Source organism: Physella acuta, unplaced genomic scaffold (assembly GCF_028476545.2).
Source record: "Physella acuta isolate Inbredline_101_S28 unplaced genomic scaffold, ASM2847654v3 ptg001438l, whole genome shotgun sequence".
Classification (NCBI taxonomy): domain Eukaryota; kingdom Metazoa; phylum Mollusca; class Gastropoda; family Physidae; genus Physella; species Physella acuta.
Window position 1 is genome coordinate 3,727 of NW_026732953.1, and position 14,045 is coordinate 17,771.

Here is a 14,045-nt window from a genome sequence, read left to right on the forward strand (position 1 = left end):
GCGTGTGTGTGTGTGTGCATGTGGGTGTGTGTGCGTGCGTGCATGTGTATGTGTGTGTGTGTGTAGTTAGTTAGTCCGCGTCAAGATTCAGAAGTTGGGTCAGGTTCGATAAGGTGTAACAAATTATAGGTCGTGGGCCTTGTGCAATGAATTTCCCAAACGGGCGTGGTTTAATCAGATTGAAAACAACAAACTCAAACTGTTTTATCTTTGAGATTTCTATTTTGGCCTTACATGTCAGGATATTTACGGGATAGCTTGTCTCAGGATATTTTACGGGATAAATGGTCACAGGATATCTCCGCGGATAGGTAAGGTGAGTTATCTACAGGTGTATTTAACAGGTGTTGTAGGTCGTGTAGGTTATCGTTTCCTGTCTCTGGTCTGTTACTATCTCTGTCCCAGCGTTAATCCTAGGCGAGACACTAAATCTAATGCTCGAATCGATACTTCTCGAAAGTGTGAAAACACAACACTAAAAAAAAAAACTAGCCATTAGTCACTCAGTTATTAACTTAAAACTTTTAACAAACTTTATTAGGGCAGACTTCGTAGATGAAATCTTGGATATAAAACACACACACACACACACACACATATATATATATATATATATATATATATATATATATATATATATATATATATATATATATATATATATATATATAAAGAATGGGCTGATACATATGTATATATAAACCGGTAAATATATATATATATATATATATATATATATATATATATATATATATATATATATATATATATATATATATAAAGAATGGGCTGATACATATGTATATATAAACCGGTAAAAAAAAAAAATATATATATATATATATATATATATATATATATATATATATATATATATATATATATATATATATATATATATATCTTTATTCATATGTATATATATATATATATATATATATATAAAGCCTATATATGTGTGTGTGTTAATTGTATATAGGCTGTATAAGTATGCGATGTATAGGCTATATATGAGTAAATGTGTGTCCGTGTTTCTGTGTGTGTTTGTGTGTGTAGAGAGTGAGAGAGCGACCAGCTAGCCACCTCACATAGTTGACCAACAACCCATTAGTCAAAGTCCTATAACATCATGTTCATTCATTTAAAACAAAATTCCGCACAACTTTTTAAATGTCAGTGAACCCTTGCGGCGCCGCGTGCTGGCTAAATATTGCAGGGGAAGATTACCTAATACCGCGTTTACACTTGTGACATGTATACTATACATTTCTAGAAAAAAAAAACTTCGCAATAAGTGAGTAGGCTCCCCTATTATCATAGGCCCTATAGCAAAGTTTTTTTTTCTAGACGTGTATAGTATACATGTCGCAATTGTAAACGCGGTATAAGTCTTCACTAGGATCAAACACTATCATAAACCTTCAGCTAACCTAGATCTATATCTTCAACCCAACCCCCAACCATGTGATGTCAGCACATTTTTAGTGTTCTATTATTTTTTTTTAATCTCACTTCCACATCTTAGAAATAATAAGGTACCTTGGTAGTTCAACCTCCTTTATGTATCCTTTTTTTTCTTATCAGCTGTTTCAAGTACCTTCAAATATTCGGCTGTAAAATATCGCCTGTGTAGATTAGCAGTCTTCAGATAAAAATGTGTAGTCCGGTGGTCCTCACATTAGAATGTGTAGTCCAGTGGTCCTAACAGAATGTGTAGTCCAGTGGTCCTCAAAGAATGTATTGCCCGATTGTTCTTACATTAAAATGTGAAGCAAGTGGTCCTCCCTCACATTAGATTGTGTAGTCCAGTGGTCCTCACATTAGAAATGTAGTCCAGTGGTCCTCATATTTCCATATTGAGCCGTCTATTTCTCAAACCACTATGACTATTATTTACAAGGTTTTTTTGTTCTGTCCTATTAGCTTAGCTTTTTTATCGAAATTTTTTTTCTATCCATAGAACACTACTTTAAAAATTACATAATGTTAGGTTAGGATGATATAAAGTGTTAAAAATGTTGTTCGGGCAAGTGTCCATTCGGGCATTTGTCCCATTCGGGTTAGTGTCTATTCGGGCATTTGTCGCATTCGGGCATTTGTCGCATTCGGGCAAGTGTCCATTCGGGCATTTGTCGCATTCGGGCAAGTGTCCATTCGGGCAAGTGTCCATTCGGGCATTTGTCGCATTTGGGCAAGTGTGCATTCGGGCATTTGTCGCATTTGGGCAAGTGTCCATTCAGGCATATGTCGCATTCGGGCAAGTGTCCATTCGGGCATTTGTCGCATTTGGGCAAGTGTCCATTCGGGCATTTGTCGCATTGGGGCAAGTGTCTTTCGGGAAAACGGCAAATACATTTGAGAGCCGTTGATGTTAGTCTTTGGTATAGTTGCTAGTGTACTCTTGAACCCTCCCCCCCCCCACACACACACAAACCTACACACTCATCTAAGCACATATACACACCTGCACTTATCGATGACAGATGATGCCTTTAATCCACGTCCCTTCCCTCACCCTATCACCATCACCATTTCTCTACACACATTCTATTAACCAGACTAGTCACATTAGCCACAGATCATTAACCTGATTAGACCCGTTGCATTGGGCTAATTGAATCGGAAATTAACACGTTTTTCAAACCAACAGCCGTCGATTTGTTTAGATCTATAATTTCTTTTGTTAAACAAAACGAATGTTCGCCATTTAATTCGTTACCCCCGTCATCCCCACCCCACTCCACTTATCTACCATATGTCAGCTTTTATGTACCCTCCCTTACGTACGCACACAGGTACAAAAAATATACATACTTAAATATAAGCGTAAGCACGTGCAAATGCGCATATGCATACGTACAAAGATATAGACACACAAATATGTAGGCCTAACACTTACACATATGTACAGCTTTATAAATATTTTTATAAATATTTACACAATTACAAGGAACTGTGGAGAAAAAACTGAACATGACCCTATTGGTAAAGAAATACAAAAGCGCAAATGGGGACGGATTGGACACCCCTTGCGTAAACCAACTAGCAACATCACCAGACGCGCAGTAGATTGGAATCCCCAAGGAAAGATGAAATTAGGTCGTAGGCCAAAACAAACGTGGAAAAGGTCAGCTGTGAGAGAAACAGAAGCAGTCGAAATGTCGTGGACCCAACTCGGAGGAATCGCCCTGAACCGAGTGCGATGGAGAGGTGTGGTTGTATCCCTATGATCCACAAAGGGTCAACGAGAATGAAGATAATGAATACGATTGATGATGAGCCATATTTTTGCTATCACCTAAATATTTTTGCCGTCACCTCAATATTTTTGCCATCACCTAAATATTTTTGCCATCACCTAAATGTTTTTGCCGTCATCCTAAATATTTTTGCCGTCATCCTAAATATTTTTGCTATCACCTAAATCTTATGGCCATCATTAAATATTTTTTGCCGTCACCTAAAGATTTTCATCGCCCAAAACTCGCGGACTATTTGATCGCTATCTGGCATCCACACAATTGTATCCAAGATTTCATCTGCAAGTTTAAGAATCAGATCTATGGTCCTGAATACGGGTTAAAGGTCAAGGCTAGAGTTCATGCCAGGGTTAAGATGGCGATTCTACCCCCCCCCCCCCGAAAAGCTTTGATATGCCTTACTGCAGATCACAAGAGTGTCTGATGTTCAGATGAATAGGACGAACCTCCCAACATGCTGGGCCGACGGCCCCATGCGTTCTCACCTAGCTACACATCGCTGGTTTCGTTACAAATTACACATCTCTACACACTTGCCACGCCCCACCCGCCAATCGTGCTGTAATTCACACCCAGATCTAAACGTATCCCATTCGCACTCTTTCGAAAACAAATCAAGCAGCCATATATTATTTATCGCGTCATTTGTTCCGGTCGTTTCTTATCCAATCCATTTTGATTCAATCTTAACTCAGTCAACATTAATTTGATCTTGTCTAGATTATTTGTTGTCAGATTCTCATACTTTAGTTGCCCGTACCAAAATATCATTATTTTATTTACGCTATTACAATTATTTAATTTTATATTTTCTTTACTGTTAGGATTCATCAAAACCACAAAATCTACTGCAAAACCACAAAATCTACTGCAAAACTACCACAAATTACCTCAAAACTACTACAAATCTACTGCAAAACTACTACAAATCTACTGCAAAACCACAAAATCTACTGCAAAACTACTAAAAATCTACTGCAAAACCACCACAAATCTACTGCAAAACCACAAAATCTACTGCAAAACTACTAAAAATCTACTGCAAAACCACCACAAATCTACTTCAAAACCACAAAATCTACTGCAAAACCACCACAAATCTACTGCAAAACCACAAAATCTACTGCAAAACTACTACACATCTACTGCAAAACCACCACAAATCTACTGCAACACCACCACAAATCTACTGCAAAACCACCACAAATCGACTGTAAAACCACCACAAATCTACTGCAACACCACCACAAATCTACTGCAAAACCACCACAAATGTATCTGATTTCAGCATCTAGAACCTATTCTGCCTTTAAAAAAAGCCCAAACAACCATCTAAGATCCGATTACAAACTTAACCGGGTGATAGACACGACGTTACCAAATATGCGAACACGATGAATGTTTTGCCCTTAGCTGCCATTGAAACTGTCAAAATGACAACATACACGGTTTAGTATTACAGAATTTGGAGTTGTGTATGGGAGGTGGAGGTATGGAGGTAGAGTGGGGAAATGTAGAGGTAGGGTTTGATGTGTATTTCTGGAGGTGGGTGGATGTGAAGGTGTGTGGCTGGGATGTGGGTGGGTGGGATGTGGGGTTGAAAGTTAGATGGTGTGTGGGTTGTGTGGGTAGGGTGTTGAGGTGTTGGTAGGGTGTAGAGTTGTGGGGTGGATGTGTGTGGGTGGGATGTGCGTGGGTGGTTGGGGTGTGGGGTGTGGGGTTGAAAGTTGGATGCAGGTGTGTGGGTTGTGTAGGTGTGGGTAGGGTGTAGAGTTGTGGGTGTGGAGGTGGGCATGCGAATATGCCAGAGTTTGATGTTTGGGAGCGACGTTGTAACAATGTTGAATCAGTGTGTTCTCGTTACTGAGTTCCTGTGAGCCTGTGATATATGTGTGTGTGTGTGTCTGTGTGTGTGTGTGTGAGAGAGAGAGAGAGAGTGTGTGTGTGTGTTGAAGAAAAAGTTAAGCCGATTAAACTAATCACTGGCTTAATGGGTTTACTCTTTGAATGTCTATCTGGCTGGGAAAGGGGGGGGGGGCTGCTTTAAGTGCGAATGTACGACAGTATTTAAAGTTAAAAGTAAAGTATTCTTTAGAACCTAATCCCCACGGGTCAGGTGAAGTAGAGTTCACCTAGTTCCATTACCGCTGCATTATTACGATTGATTTACTTACGGCGACGCGAGGCAGGTGCCCATTAGTGCTGGGTAGACTCAGGGATCCGAACTCGAGGCATTCGGGTTAGCATTTGTACGCTCTGCCTTTCGACCGAAGTATTTATATTGCACACGTCGAATATATAATAATAATACTTACAGACAGATGTGGCTATGAATGTCTGTGTGGTAATCAAAGGTGATACACAAGACTAATACAACTAAACTCAGACAACTGAAAAAATAACTTTATATTTAACTAGCGCTTGTGAAAGAATAGACCGTATGCTTAAAATAGCAGTAGTCTAATGAGCTTAAAATAGTGTATTTTAATGTGCTTAAAATAGCAGTACTTGAACAACAGATATGCCTACGTCAGATATCGTTAAAGGGCGATCATGCTGTGGGTAAATACAGTCAACTCGTTTGCCAATACTCCACCTCCTCAGCTACCCCCCTCCCCTCCCCCCTTCCCCCCCCCCCCCCACAGACACAGACACGCACAACACACATACTATTATTACCAGTTTTTTATTTTTTATTTTTTCTTTAATAAACACATTTGTGGAAGAAGGGAGGGCGTGGCTTAAAGGTAAAGCGCTAGACTTCTAACCCCAAAGTCTCGAGTTCGAATCCTCCAGTCGAACGTCGCTGAGTCCACCCAGCTCTGATGGGTACCTAACTAACGTTCGGCGGCTGGGCATAGTTCTGTCCACATTATCCCTTCATTAGCCTAGGCCAAGAAACGTATAAATACTACCTCATCTGCCCAATCTGTTTGATCTTAAGAGGAATCTTTACTTCATTTATAGAAGTAATCGGCATTACAACTTATAAACCCCACCCCCCTTTTTTATTTCTTCCCCACCCCCTACCTCACATGTATAATTAAACAACCAGATTAAGTTAAAATATTTCCTTTAATGTGATAATCATTTTCTCGACTCCGTGGCACGCGACTATTCCATTGTATGTCGTCAGCCCCCCCCCTCCCCCAAACATGAAACAACCAACGCTGACGAGATGCCTGGAAGAAACTCTGCACCCAGCTCTGATGGGTGCCTAACTAACGTTCGGCGGCTGGACATAGTTCTGGCCACATTATCCCTTCATCCTAGGTCAAGAAACGTATACATTCTACTTCATCTGTCCAATCTGCTAGCAGAGTTTCTTCCAGTCATCTTCCCCCCCCCCCCCCCCCCCCGAACGAAATGGAATTTATATAGAAAATACATACTTTTAATAGTGTCCGTCCCCCCCCCCTCCCCCACACCCCCGGAAATTTTAGTCCATGAAACAACCGACGTTGACTGTACGCACACAAATCCTTTAGGTCCTAAACAACAGGTTAACCCGGTAATTGGACGAAAACTAAATCAGAGATAATTAAATAACGAGCTATGCAGGTAAACGATTGCTGCCACAAAACGCGGTTTGAACTGGTTCGATCTCCCTCCCCCCCCCCACTATACTCCCCAGGATATGCCCCACCGCACAACATTCCCCCCCCCCTCCCCACCTAACCATGTCTTTATCTTCACATGCGGTATCGACCAGCTTTATGACAATATTGGTTCAACCCTGCGAGTTTGTGGACTGGATGACGCGTTTTCATGTTTCATAATTAGGTCTGTTTATTCTTGGTTCTGTTAGGTCTATTATTGGTTCCTTAAGGTCTATTCTTGGGTCCTTGAGGTCCCTTCTTGGTTTCTTAAGTTCTATTCTTGGTTCATTAAGGTCTATTCTTGGTTCCTTAAGGTCTGCCCGTTAGGTCTGTCTATTCTTGGTTCTTTGAGGTCTATTCTTGGTTCCTTAAGGTCTATTCTTGGTTCCGTTAGGTCTGTCTATTTATTTGGCCCCCTTTAAGCCCCTCCCCCCCCTTCTTTTTTTTCAAGAACGGAAAAGAAAATCAAGTTTAACAGAAAATATAGACTATAAAACCTTTGTGTCCCCCCCCCCCGATGAAGTTTCAAATGTCCTCTTTCAATTGGAATTTTCGTCCTCCCCCCACCCCCGAACAGAATATCGAAAAGAAACCCGTCCCCTCCCCCTACTACCATTACGCCCTACACCCCCTCCCTCCCCCCACACACACCCTACACAATCCCCCTTTAGTAACCTCTTACATTACATGCACGTATCCTAAGAATCAAAGCTGAAACTTGTCAATTTTCCACCAACACACACACATCGATTAATCAATCCTGTCATTTTTTTTTAAACTAAAACTTGATTGGCTAATATCGTATTGTTTAGAAACACACGTAACGTGTTTAACAAATCCTGCGCGCGTCATTTTTTCAATGTTCAGCGTCGCTGCGCTTCAGTGTTCAGTTCAACGTTGCGGGAAAATCCAAAAAAGAACGCTATATGACAATGACAATTACACGGTTCATTCCAATCATGTTTTTACTTTCTCGTATACGAAGTATAGAGGAAGTACTGTAATCGTGCTAAAAATGTTTTGCAATTTGCCCGTATGGCTGCGTGTGTGTGTATGTATGTGTGTATGTCTGTGAACACGATAACTTGAGTACCGTTACAGTACAGTACAACGTTAGGTTGATGACATTTCTTATATAAGTATTATATCATATTTATAGTTCTGTATCAACTTTTCAGCGACTTCCGGTAACCGGAAGTGGAACTTATTTATTTTAGGTTTTTTAAAAGATTAGAGAACTGTTTCGCTCCCGCTTTATTTTAACTTGTATACGGAATCTAGGATGGAGTATTGGTGAGGGTGGGGTTGTGCGTGCGTGTGTATGTGTCTGTGTCTGTGTCTTTGTGTATGTGTCTGTGTGTGTGTCTGTGAGGGCTGTTCTGTTTCAGTTAGGTGGGCCAAGTTCCATTTATAAGTATTAGATCTTATACGTAGGTTTCTACCAAATTTTGATCTATTTTCGGTAACCAAAAGTGGTAGACCTACTCAACTCGTTTTGCTGTTTGTCAAGTCAAGTGGTAGAGCGTTCGACTGTTACCCGGGCAGTCTCAAGTTCGGATCTCGTGTCCAGTCTGCAAGACGTCCGTGAGTCCACTCAGCTCTGATTGGTACCTGGCACAAGTTAGAGAAAGTAAAGCTGGCTGACCCTTATGCCGCCCACTGTATCACTTCATACGCTGAACTTTATCATGACGTCTTCCCCTGCCATCCCTATCATATCTCTCCCCGCTCACATCCCCACCCCCTTCCCGCACGACACCAGGGCAGTGTTTCTTCCAGACTTTTTTCTCGGGGGGGGGGTCAACATTTTTCGGGGGGGGGGGGGGGGCGGACACTAGTAAAAGTGTATGTTTATTATATAAAATCTATCTCGTTCGGGGGTGCGGTAGACTTTCTGGAAGAAACTCTGCACCAGGGATGTAGTGTGTATATTGTAAAACTGTTTCAACCTTAGCTGTAGACTAAACCCTGCGCTGCAGATTTGAAAACTATTTTAGAGTATAATCATGACGTTACCCTTGTAAGGACCCCCTCCCTCCCCGCCGTGTGACGCCTTTATCTTGTTTAAAGAGCTTCAATTTACGAACCTCCAGCTATTAACGTCCTCACTGATTGAAGTTATTGATTTTTCAGAGCATGATGGGAAATTTTTTTTAACGATCTCTCCCAATGTTATCAGTTAGGTTTTTAATTGCGACTAGTTTTAGTTTTAGTTAAATGAGGATATTATTGTTATTTTTAGAATGACAACAAGAGAAATAGGTCATTGAATACGTGGTTTTGATGAGCTTTAAAATGATATATTATGTGTTACTAAAATGTAGAGGGATAACGTTCTCCCAATACGCTCATTATTGGCTATTTTCATCAAAAATAAATTATGTAATCAATAGTTATCTCGTATAAACACTTAAATAAATGTTTAAACACATACTTTGAGCAAAAAATATGACTGAAATGCATAAAAAAGAGGCCAAACCACAAATGTATTTTAAAAAAAATTAAACTTCTGGTTCCCCTTAAGTTTTTGCAATGAGTTTGAAAGGCGTGGTCGAGTTATGGGGCAGTCGATTCCTGACTGGCAGTCTCGAGATGTTTTAGTCCGTCCCTGAGTCTACTCAGCTGTAATAAGTACCTGGTTAGATTTGGTTACAGGTTGTTGTGGCATAGTGTTGAATTAAAAATCACATTATAATAAATCGATGTCCATGTAACAGATGTGCTCTACTTCACCTATAAACAATTTGATAAGGACCTGCATCGAGCTAAAACAATGATTTGTGGTGGTGTTATTGTACGCTGTACATACAAACCGAATGGTAAAAACGCGTGTATTTAAATTGCGGCTTTAGCTTAATGATGTCTAGAGTAGTAAGTGCCACACTACCGTGGAACCAGCACAACAAAGCATCGCGCATACAGCAAACTAAGTTCAGTACAGTTAATGAACTACTAACGCAGTGGTTAACTTTTTTTGGAGGTACCGAACCCCACCAGTTTCAGATGCGCATTCACCGAACCCGTCTATCTTCCGCACTGACAAAATCCGATTGTGAATCATATGAGTGGGTTGTGTGTCTTGACCTCCGCCGAACCCCTGAGACAGAATCGCCAAACCCCTGGGGTTCGAAAGGACCCAGGTTAAGAGCCACTGTAGTAATGGTTATAAAAGTAAAGAAAGTGAAGTTCCTCTTTTGGATCAATAACTTGTTTCTGTTACCTTAGCATATGAAGGGGTAGTGTGGTCAGCAGCGCTATGCCCAGCCGCCTTTACTTTCCCTAACGTGAGTCAGGTACTTGTCAGAGCTGGGTGGACTCAGTGGCGTCCTTCAGTCTCAAGTCCGAACTGAGATCCGAACTCAAGACCTTCGAACTTGCAGTCAAGCGCCCCATCCTAACGAGCTAGTTTTTACTTTCACCTGTTCATAAAATAAACGTATTATCCAACCCGTATAATGAATGAAATTTTTTTCTCTTACTGTAGCGATTGAAACAGCGAGCCTGTCAGTTGTTTAGCCGTACCCTCTGTGTCAGCAGCTATTTGTGCAACAGCTTGTGGTACGGTTATTGCTATTGATCCCCCACAGTTCAATAACGATTGGCCGCCACTTTGTTCTGTTTACCGAGGGATTTATATCTGAATCAGCAGGGCGTTGACTTTTTATTTAGTCATGTGATTAAGCTGCCGGCATATATATAGGGGATATCTTCACGTTCCAAAAATTAAAGGTGGGGAGGGGCTTTTTTTTTCGTGTTCCGCCACTGAACTGAACAATCTTCTTTTCCGCGGCGTCAAAGATTCTTAAATCAAAACGTCACATCCTTTACATATCGCATTCATTTCCCTTCTGAACAAAGCCAGATCCTGTTCCCATTGCACCTTACCCTAGAAAAGAAGTGTATGGTGTTGTTTTTTTGTGTGTGTTTTTTCTGAATGATGAGCCCCCCCCCCCCCCTCTCAGTTTTATAGATTTTTAGTTGACTTGGAACATTCCATTCGTGTTTGACCTTGTGTATTGTTTGAATAACCGCCCCCCCCTTTCATCAATGTTTCACGTGTTTTCAATCGAAGTCACGACCAAATCAATTTGCCGATGAGATCAATACATCGTTTATATCGATGGCAAATCACGGCAAATCATTAATTGGATCTTAGTGGGAGAAAATAATTATAGAAAGGGTTAAAGGTCGACTTGTTCAGATGGGGTTCGAGTTATGATTTTTGACTCGCGTTCTTCTGGATTAACCAAATACTAGATACTTGTAATACGTGTATTAGTTATTCTAGGTGTGTTGGGTTTTAGGGTAGGTTAGGGGTTAGCGTTAAGATTTGGGGAGGGGGAATAAATATGCAATTAATTATCTTTCTTCATTGTCCTACGTATGTTTAATTAACTTTGAAGTTAATCTATACTTCCGTTTTCACTAATATATGTTTAAATATGTTTAGTCACGGGGGAGTTATGTGTCTTGTATCAACAAAAGTAATACCTTGACCCCCCCATCTACCATTGTGTGTGACACTGTTACGCATGATGTCACATTGACCACAACTGACCATTAAGATGTGACACCGTTACCCATAATGTCACATTGACCACAACTGACCATTAAAATGTGACACCGTTACCCATAATGTCACATTGACCACAACTGACCATTAAAATGTGACACCGTTATACACGATGTCACATTGACCACAACTGACCATTAAAATGTGACACCGTTAATGTCACACTGACCACAACTGACCATTAAAATGTGACACCGTTACCCATAATGTCACATTGACCACAACTGACCATTAAAATGTGACACCGTTAATGTGACACTGACCACAACTGACCATTAAAATGTGACACCGTTATACACGATGTCACATTGACCACAACTGACCATTAAAATGTGACACCGTTAATGTCACACTGACCACAACTGACCATTAAATGTGACACCGTTACCCATAATGTCACACTGACCACAACCATTAAAATGTGACACCGTTACGCATGATGTCAAATTGACCACAACCATTAAAATGTGACACTGATACACAATGTCACATTGACTACAAGTAACTGACCATTAAAATGTGACACCGTTATACACGATGTCACATTGACTACTATCACGGTCAGAAACACGTCGTAAAACATACGTAAACACCCCAAATAAAATCTCCCACTTCACAAGCTTCAGCGAACAATTTACCTCCCTTTGTTCTCTACTCGTGTCTTGATGTCACATGACAAGCGCGCAGATCTATTTTTAAACTAATCTACAAATATGTACCTTTGCTAAACAAGAGCTCCGATCACAAGGAGCGTAGAAGCGTGTGGTTGCGAGGCAACTAGGTGGGTGAACTATTCGTAGTTTACTTTGTCTGTTTGAAATGGCAATGACTAGACAAAGTGTAGACAAGAATAGATTCGAATTCTTCAATGTTTCCCGGATAATTTACCTACTCAGCATAATTGTCTTTAATAAAAAGAATATTAATAAAAACGGTAATAGTAACAAGCTTTTATTTATGCACTAAAAAGAGGAAGATAGGATGGATTATGGATTCCTTTAAATAAATACCACTGTAGCAAAAATAAATATATCTATTTTTAAAAAATCGTTGGTCGCTAAAATATGTATTGAAAAATCTGAATAGTCTTACTAAAATTGTATCACTGACTCAGCTCTTCTTTTTAGTTATTTAAACAGACTTGCGTTATTATTTTTTTTTTTAAAGAAAGTCATTTTATTAGCTTCCTTTTAAGGGAATTAAGAAAATGTATATCATAAAATGAATAAAAACCTGCAAAAAAAATCGTTTTAGTAATATCAGTAAGCTTTATTATATATATATATATATATATAATTGTTTAATGTTATAACACATTGACATTGCTTGCCTGTTAGCAATTGAACAGAATCGGTAAAATAAATAGTAGTTAAGTGGTAATCTGGGAGAAAGAAAAAACACTCTCTACATACATACAGACATATATTGGCATATATATTATATTTATATATGTATGTATATATATATATATATATATATATATATATATATATATATATATATATATATATATATATATATATATATATTTATATATGTATGTATATATATATATATATATGTATGCATATGTATGTGCATGTATGTATTTATATATATATGTATATATGTATTTATATAAAATGCCCTATTGCCCTATATAAATGTTCTACGTGTGTATGTTGTCGTTACCCAACCCACCTCCAACACCCCACCCGTATGTCAAGTGGCTATCAATGACCTACATTATATCAGCCCCTACCTTTAGTGCCCATCAAATATTTGACTTCACGACCAGAGTTTCAGTCTAGTCAGTCAAGTACTTAGAACTTTCTCTTGTGTAGTTGAAACCTGACCCTGTATTCTGATGCTTTTAACTGTGTAAACAGCCCAGCCTAACAGAGGCTCTTGTGAAGGACATAAAGCGTGTGATCATGCAGAAATCGTAGTCTGTTAAAAGTAATAAGGGGAAAAGTCGGATTAGTAAAGTTTAAAGATTTAAATTTTTGTGCTTGTGAACATTTTGAAAACATCAAGAAGTTTCTAAAAAGCACATTAAAATTGAGAACATCTTTTCAAATTGTGTGATTAGTCAAATAAACGAGTTCATGACACAGGTGCTTTATTGTGCTGCAGTGGTACTCCGCGCAAAAATATGACATGTTGTTTACCCACCGAACTCCGTCTAACATTGTATAACCTTTACCCTAGGTCAGCCACCATACTTAACATATTTTGTAAGAGCTCTCTTTTATACACACACACACACACACAGAGTAGACACACACAGTACACATACACACACATACACACACATACACACACATCAAAATACTACACAAGATTTTTTTTATTTTTTTTACGAACAACAAAAAAAAAAAAAAAACTAATAAATAAATTTATATCAGTGTAGATTAAATCAATATACACATTTTCATTACTTTTTAGTTCGTCTTAAAAAAAAAACCATGGAATTCAGTTGTGTCGAACTATTTGTGTGACGATTATAAAGGACAAAAATTTAGAACAAAAAACAAATAAATCAAAAGCGGCGTTATATAATATCAGTTAATCACTTTACACCATCACCACACCTCAAAGATTAAACCAGCTTCCCACCTTCGTATTGTTGTG

General features: G+C 39.1%; 1 protein-coding gene across 1 annotated transcript in view; it reads left to right on the plus strand.

The window, feature by feature from the left end:
• Positions 1-248: 248 nt before the first annotated feature.
• LOC131927752 (uncharacterized) overlaps positions 249-14,045 on the plus strand; it is a gene marked incomplete at its 3' end in the record, with an annotated part of 36,003 nt that continues 22,206 nt past the window's right edge. Inside the window, 1 exon segment of the mRNA XM_059283547.1 lies at positions 249-316.